The sequence below is a fragment of the Ctenocephalides felis genome, unplaced genomic scaffold, assembly GCF_003426905.1.
Source record: "Ctenocephalides felis isolate EL2017-DRISC unplaced genomic scaffold, ASM342690v1 CF-g0.4_SCAFFOLD_03572, whole genome shotgun sequence".
NCBI lineage: Eukaryota > Metazoa > Arthropoda > Insecta > Siphonaptera > Pulicidae > Ctenocephalides > Ctenocephalides felis.
Genome location: NW_020539726.1, coordinates 4,678,557 through 4,690,471, shown reverse-complemented (window position 1 = coordinate 4,690,471; position 11,915 = coordinate 4,678,557).

Sequence of the window (11,915 nt, the reverse complement as noted above, 5' to 3'; positions counted from 1 at the left end):
ATATGCATAATTCGTAATTCGTTTTGTTTCATATTAATTGTACTTGTGTTTCATGGACATTCACTTGTGATTCATGGACATTCCAACGTCCGGTTTTTGAAATGTTTCGGTAAAATTTATGCTAATCAACAATGACTACTAGTAATGTATCACTAGCAACTGCACCAAAAATATCAGCATTTGGAACACTTGTTGCCAGATATATAACAAAAAAATTGAGCAAATTATGATATTGCCAGATATACTTCAAAAAGGCAGGGTCGAAGACGCTGAACTATATTAGAGGAAAAAAGACCAAATTTCAGAAGCAAATTTTAGAAATCGAAAAGCAAAAATTAGATATTCTTAATAATAATTTGAGTTATGTTGTAATATACAGAGATAATTAATTATTGTATACTAGTTTGAAGACTTGCAAAAAGCTTCGTTTTAGAAGTCAGGTAAAAGATTATATATGTCAAAACCCATACAATTGCATAATATTAATAGCCTGACAGGAACTTTACTGTGATGACAATTATATAACCTATTGCTTTTAAAAACAATATTTATTTTAAATATGATGTTAAAAAGCAAGTAAATGAAAGTAGTGTATATAATTAAATAATAGGCATAATTAAAAATAGAAATTTTTTAGACCCTTTCTACTCGGCTATCTCTTCTCTGAGGTTACAGCAGTTTGTATACGCAATGAGTAATTTGTATTGAGAGGTCGAAAATCTATATATATATATATATATATATATATATATATATATATATATAAATATATATATAAAGTCGTGTTAGTTACTCCACTTATAACTCAAGAACGGCTGAACCGACTTAGCTGAAAATTGGCAGGGCTCTAGTTTAGAGCCAGGAGAAGGACATATGATACTTTTCATCCCGCTCAACGGTATTTTTGTGTGACTTGACATGAAACGTCGGTCACACTATAACGAAGAATTCAAATCTGTTGACTGCGTCACAAATGATGATGCAGCCAACTATCCAATTGCATTTTTAAACTATTTTGAACCGCACAATTTAAGCCTAAAGGTTGGCTTCGTAGTAATCACGCTTCGAAACATAAACCAACCAAAACTGTGTAACGGTACGGGTTTGGTGGTTAGAAAATTGATGAACAATGTAATTTGCGCTACGATAATGTTAGGAAAATCCAAAGGTGAGGAAATTTTCATTCCGAGGATACCGATGATCCCAACAGATATGCCGATTGAATTTAAAAGACTTCAATTGCCGATACGTCTTGCATTTGCCATGATCATCAACAAATCACAAGGCCAATCCTTAAAAGTTGGTGGTTTAAATCTAGAACATCATGTTTTTCGCATGGTTAATTATAGTGGCATGCTCACGGATCGGAAAACCATCTGCGGTGCTTGTTTTTGCGCCTGATAATGAAACATAAAATGTCGTGTATCACAATGTACTTAAATGAAAAGCAATCTATGTACTAAAATACAGAAATAATTATGAATGTTTAATGTAGGTATATTTATTTATTTTTTTTCAATTAAAGAAAAATCTGCTTATTTATTGTCGTTAAGGCAAAACAAAGTTCGCCGAGTCAGCTAGTATTAAAATACAAATGAGGTCCTGGAGTTAAAAATGTAGCTTAATGTTAGAACAATTCTATACTATGCTTTGCGTTGTTTCTTTAAATTTCATATTTTTGGAAAATTGCATTTTGAAATAAAAATTCAAAAGGATCAGGACATGGACTAAAATGCAAGCACCACGGGAGTGAAAAAATTTGTTCTGTCCATGACGACGTACTGAAAACGATGAATGAGGCTAAGATGTATGAAACCCCTGAGTTTGATGGTTTGCCTGATGAAGATATAAACACTTCATTGGAGACAAATGCGGCAGTTCTAGCCACGTTAAAATGTTAGCAATTTTGATAATGAGTCGAGACCAGAATTTGCTATGTATTTACAGTAAATTCGCAAAAACAAAATAGTGTTATATTTAAAATCACGTTGTTTACGCAGATTAGAGCCAAGAAGGGGAAAAAATCGAGAGGTTTTTTGGTATCGATCTTTAAGACAAAATTTAAGATTCTGACATGTAAAAGAGATTTAACGATGGGCAAAAATTTTAAGAATCGACGGCATCCAGGATAGAAACAAAGGTGGAAGGACATCTTAGAAAAGAAAATGTTATAAATGTGATTTAACGGAGCACAAAAATGGTAATGAATTTTTACGTATATGTAAGAAAGCGCAGGTGGGCGCCAGCAAATACATCACTATTAATTGATTTGCATTATATTAAGGGAAAATTTGACGAAAAATTTAATTGAAAGAAAGAATTCGAGGAACTAACCGGAAAAAGGCTAAAGCTCCTAGGTTGCAGCTGGTTTGTTTGGAAGAAACTGCGTTGGTAAAATATGCATTAGAGAAAAAAAAATAATGGGTAAAAATGCAAGGAAGAGTTTCGGCAGAAAATGCATTGGGAAAGAAAGTGATTAAGTTATATTTTCAATTACATTTTTTCTAAATTGACTGTATACATAACTATATACTATAGAACTATTGTTTTTTAACCTGTTTATGGCAAAAAATCTCCCTTCCAACTAATTTTATAATATTGTTGACAAATATATGGTATACGGAATATATGGCGCTGTATACTTATAATAAGTATTTATTAAAAATGCGAATTAAAATATGATTAATAAATTATTCGATTTCTTTAAAGCCCTTCTTTAAAACTATCAACTCGTTTACAAATCAAAGTACGACTCGTGGAATCCTTTTTCAATAGTATACAATAATGTGAATTATTGTGTTTAATGAAACCAAATAAATATTATATTTGCACTATTACGCAAATTGATTGATAATTTAAGAACAAATCAATTAATATCAATACATTTCAATATTGAATACATTGCGAATGTGTACGACTATACGCTAAAGTAGAATCTTAAAAAAATTATTATATAGCTTAATTTTTTATGTGAAACTATGACTTTTGAACTGAATAATAATTGAGGAGGGACAGAGAAAATTAAAATTGTATTATTTAAAAATAAAATCAGTATTGATTAAAAAGTAGAAAAAAATATTTTCGAAAATGTAGCCACAATATAATTATAAAAATATAGTAAAATACTAAGTTTAATGATAGCTGCAAATGTATATAATATTAGATTTCGGATATTAATGAATAATGTGATAATTACTGCATCAGAATGCAATAACAAATGAAAATAGTTACTAAAATAATACATCATAATTACTTATGCATTTAGATTATTTGCTTATAACAGAAATAAAACATTTGGTTTTATTAAAATGATCTGAATTGGCAAAGAAATTGAAGAAAATTTTATAATTAATATGTTAAATCACTAAAAAACGTTTTAGTTTAAATCTATTTAGAATTTTTACAAAATCATACGTTATACTACTACTAATATTAGATCATAATGTTTTGCTTTTCTCATATTGTTCAGAAACTCTGCTTATTGTTTTCGTTGCATAACATAAATTAATTTCAAAATCATAAAGATAAAATGGTAAAATACGTAGGCATTTTAAATGAATTTTACTAAATCCAAATTAACATGTGGCTTGAATTATAAAACAGCAAAATGACATTACTTACAAAACTCAAGTCATCACATTTCATTATATGTATCTCAATTGCAAATTTCACAAATTTCTATTTCTATACAAATAGAATTTTTAATGCCTTTATAGTAAAATTAATCTTAGTAGCTGTTCACATATATATATATATATATATATATACTCAGATACAACTCCTACCTCGGAGTGAATCCGAGTGGAGTTGTCTCGCCGGATTTGTCATATCCGACTTCCCTAAACTGGTTGTTTTTTCAATGATTGTTGTGATTGAATTTTGAAGGACCAATTGTAAAATACTATAATTTGTAACTAGTAATATTTATTTTATGTTAATAACAAGAAGTGTATTTACAATAATTTTAATATGTTTTTTGATAACGTATTGATTGATTTTATTTATTATGTGATTTTCGACTGATGATTTTTTGTTTATATATCACTGGTACTAAGGAAGCTGTCGCTTTCTCGTCTTCTAAACAGGCAGTTTTATGACTTTTTAGGTATACGTTTCTTTCCAGAAAATACAAAAATATTACTTCAAAGATACAGAACAATGAAATTGTGTTCAAGTGTGAATAACTCCAATGTATAATTTATTGAATAGCAGGGGTCATATTTCTAACTACGACAATCTTTGGCCGTGAATTTGGACACATTTAGTCTGTTTTTTCCATAGCCTGAAATAACAATACCAATACCTGAAATAACAGTACTTTTTCGAATGTAAAATATATCAGTGACGTCAATGTATTTAATCAGCAAAAAATATTTATATTATATTATTACTTTTACACAATTATATAATTGTATAAAAGTAATAATATGCTAATCGAACTACCTGATATAATATTAATTCTCGAATGGAAATAGCAGTAGAAAAAATTATAAAGCAGAAGTATTATTATTTGATGAAAATATTTTATGATTAATGTTTTGATTTTATTACAAAGTTTGCTACATTATTTTTATATAAAATTATTCCAAAAAATCATTTATTTTCTCATCAAAACAAAGTTTTGCATTTTTACTTTGGTCAACACTGTTAAAATTACGAGTAGTTGAGTCGATCATGTGGTCGACCGAAAAGTTTTACAACTCGTCATTTATTTGTGAATTTTTTAGAAAAATTATTTGATTAATATTTTTTTAATTTTATTTTATTCATAAATTTTCATTTAAAAAAATTAAATGGGATTTGGAAAATCCTTAGATGCATAACAACGCACTCGACGCATTTGTGTCGAGTATTTTGGTTTCAAAGTTGTCGGAGTCGTAGAGTTGTTAAGCGGATATAACTCCTCCCTGAAGCGGAGTTAAATCCGAGTCGATCCGGCTTCGGATATGATAAGCCATCTCTAATATATATAAATATATATATATATATATATATATATATTATATATATATATATTTATATATATATACTAGCTGACCTGGCAAACGTTGTTTTGCCATCAAAAATATTTTGCCGCTTTGCAGAAGTTCTTATAATTATACATGATAAAATAATAATAATGTTATATTTTTATTACACAAATTTCTTTACATTTTGATAATTAATTCCAACGCATCATAGTGTTTTTTTGAATTTTATTTATATCAAATAGTAAAATATTTTTTTAATCAATGATTAAATTAGATTTTAGTCTGAATCAACGCAGTACAATTACCTAAATATATAATTTTTTATATAAATATCAGATTTTTTACTTTTGCATTTAATTTAAAAATATTGAATGTCAATTTCATATATCCAATATGCACTAAATTTTTACATGCCAAAATATTTCCTTCTTGGTCGAAATTTAATATAATATGATATAATTTATAACTATAATTAGATTGGCAATATTGCCTATAACATAACTTGGAATAATTAATTTATTTGTTTCTTATTGAAGTCGTTAAAAATTCATTTCTTTTGAACTGTCGAAATTCAATATATCGCTTTTTATTGTGATTTATAATGGTTTAATCACTTATCATATAAATTTTCGACTATAAATTGATATTAATACTATCCCTGAAACTAACAAGTATAACGTTCTGAGAAATCCGGGTCCAAATCTATTAAACGTTTGATTTTTGGCACTTTTATTTTTTTTTATCAATTTTCGTACTGTAAAATAATGGATGAATATTTATCAAAATTGTAATATTTAGACTAGAATTTTAGATGTACTTACTATCTATTTTGGTATATAAATTAGTTTTTTGTTTTTATTCTATATTAGTTTTATTTTATAAGTTATTTTATTGAAATCAAGTGAAACATAAATAGCGCTTATCAATACAATATTAAACTAATGCAAAAATGGCAACATTTAAATAAAAAGTATAATTTTTTTGCTTTCTGAAAGCTAACGTTGATTTTAAGTACTAAACTAATGTAAAAATGACAACATTTAAATTAAAAAGTATAATTTCTTTGCTTTCAGAACGTTAACATTGTTTTTAAATATTTTTGCCATAATCTGCTCAGTTTTGCTTCACAAAATTATTTATTTAGGCTTGACTTTATTTGATTCAATTTTGTGTTTGATAATATAGCTGAAAACAAAATAATTCGCGTAATGCGCAAACAATTTAAATTTTCTTATTTTGAATGTAACTTTGAAAGTCTTTGAAATTTGAATGTACTCTTAAAGAAAAATTTATCTCTATCTGTATTAATGAGTCATTTACAGTAACTATAATTGCCAATTTGATCTACTGAATGTCCATGTAGCAAAGTTAGAGAAAATAATATGGAGATCATGAAATTACCAAAAAAAAGTTTTTGCGGCATTTGGGCAAAGATTAAATGAAGAGAAGATGAACAAAAACGTTTTTATTCTTCATTTTAATATCATTATTAGTTTACGTTGATTAAAATGGTATGAAGTAAAAATAAGTGCTAAAATGTACAGTAAATATTGCGACGCAAACTTTTTATATTTATAGAAAGCATATAATATTCAAATAAGATGGTAAAAATCTGCCATCTAATTCTAATTTTAATTTTATTCAATAAGTTATAGAATATATGTTTGATAAAGTTAAACACAAAACAAAAATTAATAATTTTCATCTAAAATTAAAGTTACAAATATAAAAAAAATATAAAAAAGAGAATTAATTAAAATAAGTATAGAAAGATGAATAATAGCAATTGAAACATGAGGAAGTAAATATAAATATATAAAATTTCAGTTTATATAAAACTTAAACAAGAGACAACAAACTAATTAATTGTTTTTATTTAAATTTCAAAGAAAACGTTACGAAAAATCAAATATAATTTAATATATTAATAATAAATATATCAAAAACGAAAATATATAGGGCTTAAACAAGTTATTAATTTTTTTTGTATAAATAAATTAAAAAAAATTATGCAAACACAAGTTGTTAATGCAAATCTATTAGAAGATACAAAAATGGCATTAAAAATGAGAAAATATTTACATTAATCATGGATATATGAGATGTTAAATATATAAAAATATATTATCCGTAAGTAAAAATGCGCTGATCGTAATATATAATTCACAAAAATAGCCCTTTATTAAAATCTGTTTCAACATTTACAAAATTCAGCTTTTTCGGCACGAATTTAATATTTGCAAAACCAACCAAATTCATGTTCGAACATGTAATTAAATATTAAATACCAAATAACTGGCATTTACAAAATCATAAAAAAGAGGCAGATAAATACTATAAATAATAGCTTCTTTTTAGAAAATATTTGGATAATAAATTCAAAATTTTAGAAATAAGGTACAGTTGTAAAATATGTAACTTTCGGATATTATGTGAAATATATTAATATGGTAACAGCCAGAATATTTTATGAAAATTGTGTAAATTTATTTTAGAGAGTTGAAGATCTCCAATTTTTACAAATTGATCTTCATTATATGCGTGAATAACTTGCATTTTATGATTCATTTATTTACGAAACGTAAATAGTAAATGCTTTTGAAAATGTATATTTTGGCGATTTTTGTAGTCCACCATAAATGCGTAAAAGTCATCAAACATTGTCAGCGAAGTTAGTTAAACATTATACGAACTCGTCGATGGAGTATCTCGGACAGTTGGGTCGATGAGAGCAGTTCATTTTTTTTAACTAATTACTTTTTCTTTACATATTTTTACTGTTTATTACATTTTTCTTTACGAATACTTCTTCCAAGGGCAGGTCCGAGGGTTGAGTTGAAAATGCACTCAAATCCTGGTTGCACGATGTCAGAGCTCTTTCATTTTCCTGTTGTGTAGGGATACAACTCGACTTCCTTTGTATTTCAAAGCGATACAATCTTAGTACCTCTTTACCAAGTGGCATGTTGCCACTACAGCTATGCCCACGAAAGGCCATTTTCACTTGAAATCATATTTGAAATCTATGATTTTAAGTGAAAATTTGGTATCAAGCTGCTTTGATACCGAACCGACCGAGGTTGGATTCGAACCCGGGACTACGATTTGCTAGCCCACGTTCTTACCACGGGACCACGGCCGGCCCCATTCGGAAGTGTAGAATTACCTGAACCTTCATAAGAGCTTACTGTTTGATTGACTGGAGTCGATGAGGACAACTTAGTTTAAGTATCCAAATCCAGTTCTAAAAACAACATACAATCCAATCCAGTTCCAAAGTCTTAACCATCAAAAGACGATTTGGTGAGTTAACGGACAAAGAGATGTTGAATTGCGATTCTAGTGAACTATTTGGTAGTGAATTCAATTCATGACCCAAAGTCTAGGCTCAGAATTATTTTTTTGTGTCAGCAATAACACTGAGGTCTAGGTATACAAAATGGGTATACCAACGGAAGTCCGGAGTCAGTAGAGTAAATGCGCTAACTCGCGATGACCCGAGGACTGGACGTACCTTTTAAGTAGCCAACGGAATACCAGTGATTATGGTTCTGCATCAAAGTCTAACTTTTTTATTTCCGATTCATGCTCCTTTTTTGTCTTCATCACAAATGTCGAAGGTTACCAGTATGAAAATAATTATGTATATAAAAATATAAATTCCATTTGTATAAAAATATATACAATTTATTGATTATAAAATTTCATGATATAAAAATGACAAGTTCTTTTGTTTCTATCTCAATACACAAGAAGCTTGCTTGATTTCCCACACTGGGGTACTTCTGATAGCTCTTCGTAGTATTTTATTTTCATTGCTATATTTGATAAAATTTAATTTTATAATAAAACTTTGTAAGGTGACTAGCAAGAGTCATGTTTGAATGGGGAAAAACAGGTTATGTTGTAAGTTATTATATAAAATTTTCATCTGTTGTTCATTCAAGAATTGATAATTATTTTATTATTGTATTTCATATATTTTCAAATGAATAAATAACAATATATTATATATATATATATATATATATAATATCATTTTTATATCATGAAATTTTATAATCAATAAATTGTATATATTTTTATACAAATGGAATTTATATTTTTATATACATAATTATTTTCATATAAATTTAATCTCATAATAAAATTTCGTCAGATGTAGCAATGGTCATGGATGAATGAGGAAAAAAAAATTGTATATTTTTTTTATAAAATAAAATTAGTATGTTCTAGCCAGAATGTCCACTTTTTCCAAGTCGCTAAAATAGTGCTATAGAGTAAATTTTTAAAATAAGCTTTTCGTGATTTGATTTGTATGCCTACGTTCATGAAGAATAATTGTTGTTGATAGACAAATAATAAATATTTATTTATTAACAAATATTTTATTATCCGAAGTTTTCCGCCTGATCTTCGTGATATTTTACTAATAAACAAAATTAAACAAAAATCGAAAGATCCAAAACGCAAGGACATTCTTATGAAAGCCATCATGCAACTTTTTATTATATATGATAGAATGTAGTTATATATGAAAACAAAATAATTAAATATTCCACACAAAGGTTTATTAATTTTTAACTGAAGGAAGACCAAATCATCATGATATTGCACACCACATGCGGCAAACATGGCCTGATCGAGTCCTGTTACTGTGTACAAAAAATGAATAAAAATAAGAGATATTTATAAAAATATGTGTTGTGGAAACTAAATAAAATATACTACAAAAAACAGTTGAACGCGTATTTAATATGTATTTGCTTACCTTTATTTAACAGGGAAAAATCTAATTTGTATTTGTTTACGTCAAAGTAAAACATGTGTAAGCATCGTATAATATGACAGCGAAAATGATTAAAAAACACAATTGCGAATTTTTAGACCAAGCTAACAGTTATCATTTCATATTATAAAAACATGCAAAATTTGTAATTACATTGAATGAAAGGTGGTGGATTTAAAATCGTTTTATAAGCAATCATAACTATCATAGGCTGATCATCAGCTAAATTATATGCAACATTCAACAAAAAACAGTATTGTTCTAAGGACAATATAAATCTCAAGTTATAACCGAAATATTGTATTACTAATAGAAATGCAAGTTTAAAAAAATAAATTAGTGTGCCATTATCATATGAGGTTTATATTATACTAGAATATTATTATACATATAGCAGTATAGCAGTATTTAATTAACGAGTATAACTACATGGTCTACTACAAATTTTGATCAGAATAAATTTAATTAGTCACAATAGATATGTATTATCATAACATAATATATATTATCATACATTAATCATTGTTATTACATATATCGTTAATTAATACTGAGTTTTAGTTCTTGGCGTTTAGAAAGATAGATTATTACAATCTTTGATGAAATTAAAATCGTTAAGATAGATATGAAAATGTGTGAACTATTAGGAGAAGAGAAAACATGCAACAAACGGCATTGTTTTTGCAAAACCTTATTTTGAATATAAACAAAAATAAATTGCCTGATGATATAACAACTAGTCATTTATTAAATGGCGAATGCAAAAAATACCGAAAAATGTTTCCGATTTTTATAGCTTTTTTGGGTAGCTACAAACGTCGTCGTGATTCGTGAAACAAGTACCAATTGTGTAAAAAAAAGTAAATTCATTACCATATGATTTAATTTAGATGCCAGTAATAAATGCATCAAAACCAAAAAACATATTACTTTGGTTATGACTTTAAGAAGCGTGATGAGAAACAGGAAAATAGTTGACATTATCAATGAACATTGTTCCATTTATAATATAGTCAAGTCTAAAAAATATCAAGTCCAATAACATACAGCTGTGAAAACTTAATTAAATAACATACAGCTGTGAAAACTTGATTACAAGTTTATCAGTAAGAAACAAAACATTTTGTATAAGCATTTTATGCAATATCTGCAACTACCAAGTTGAAAGCAATAATATTAAACGATAGCAATAATATTTAAATTCATTTTAAGACTTCTAAAGTTTTTTTGTTCCAAATAGAATTTGAAATTTTATATGTAGTTAAAAATATTATTATAGTACTTTTAAAATTTTATTATAAACCAGTGCAATAAACACGTTCGTTCATTATAAATATTATTCACATAATTATATGACATATTTTTGTGCATTGTACAGAAAATTATAGAATATAAAGATCGAAAGTGAGATGAACTCTATAGTTCAGCAATTTATCGTGCCCTAGCAAGTTTTGTAAAATCACAATGTCTTTATTACTTTTATTTAAACATATGATAATACAAAACGGTAAGAAGTCAACAATAGAACTATGCAATATTTAAGTACTATTCATATACTGAAATAAAATTTCATAAAAAAAATGATAATCATAGTTATTCATAATTTTGGATCAGTTATTCAAACAAGTAATGTTTTATAACATTACTTGTTTTTTAACTTATAAAAACTTTAAAATTATACAAAATTAACTAGTTTGAACGCCAAAAATTTAAATAGCGTCAAAGAACTGTAAATATGTTAATTATTAATAAATCAGTAAATATCTGAAATGTTTATAAAGAACTAACTATCTTATTAAGCATTATTAATCAAATTATATATATTATAAAGCAAACGATGTTTGTTTCAAGCAAGCACTTAGTAAAATTTACAAAATTACATGCAACATTAAAAAAAATAAAGTTAAAATAGAATCTTCTTGATTGGTTCTTAAAACATGAATGTCAATGTGTAGTAAAATTAGTAAATCAATAATTATTAAATAATTTTTAGGAGTTAATATAGAAATAAAAGCGAATCTAGTTTTGCTAGGGCACACAAAGTTAATTTTATAAAAATATTGTAAAAAAGATAATGCCATAGTTTCAGAATATATTTAATGAAACAAAAACTATATGATGCACACAAAAAACGATTTATATTAAATGTGTAAGAA